This window comes from Ailuropoda melanoleuca, chromosome 1 (assembly GCF_002007445.2).
Source record: "Ailuropoda melanoleuca isolate Jingjing chromosome 1, ASM200744v2, whole genome shotgun sequence".
NCBI classification, from domain to species: Eukaryota; Metazoa; Chordata; class Mammalia; order Carnivora; family Ursidae; genus Ailuropoda; species Ailuropoda melanoleuca.
In genome coordinates, this window is record NC_048218.1 from 14951868 (window position 1) to 14952240 (window position 373).

Genomic DNA, 373 nt, shown 5'->3' on the forward strand with positions numbered 1-373 from the left:
GTCTCTTTCTCTCAATCTAAAAATATACCTCAAAGGGGAATTGTTTATCAATGGCTTCTAATCTTTTAACTATGATATCAACACTACTGATTTAATTTATCCCATTCAACATTCAATTCTAAAATAAATGAGTATTAATTTTGAAAAAAAGGTTTTTTTTTAACACCATTTGAGATCATTTGAAACATAAGAATGAGATGACTTGTCTTAAGACAGCAGTGGAGAATCACTTGCTAACAGTGCAAAAGGTAACTACAGTAGGACAAAAGTTAACAACTAATAGGGGCGCCTGGGTGGCACAGCAGTTGGGCGTCTGCCTTCGGCTCAGGGTGTGATCCCAGCGTTATGGGATCGAGCCCTACATCGGGCTCCT

At 38.1% G+C, this 373-nt stretch overlaps 1 protein-coding gene across 1 annotated transcript in view; it reads right to left on the bottom strand.

The window, feature by feature from the left end:
- USP16 (ubiquitin specific peptidase 16) overlaps positions 1-373 on the bottom strand; it is a 31423-nt gene that overhangs the window by 21632 nt on the left and 9418 nt on the right. The gene's annotated exons all lie outside the window — the stretch shown is intronic.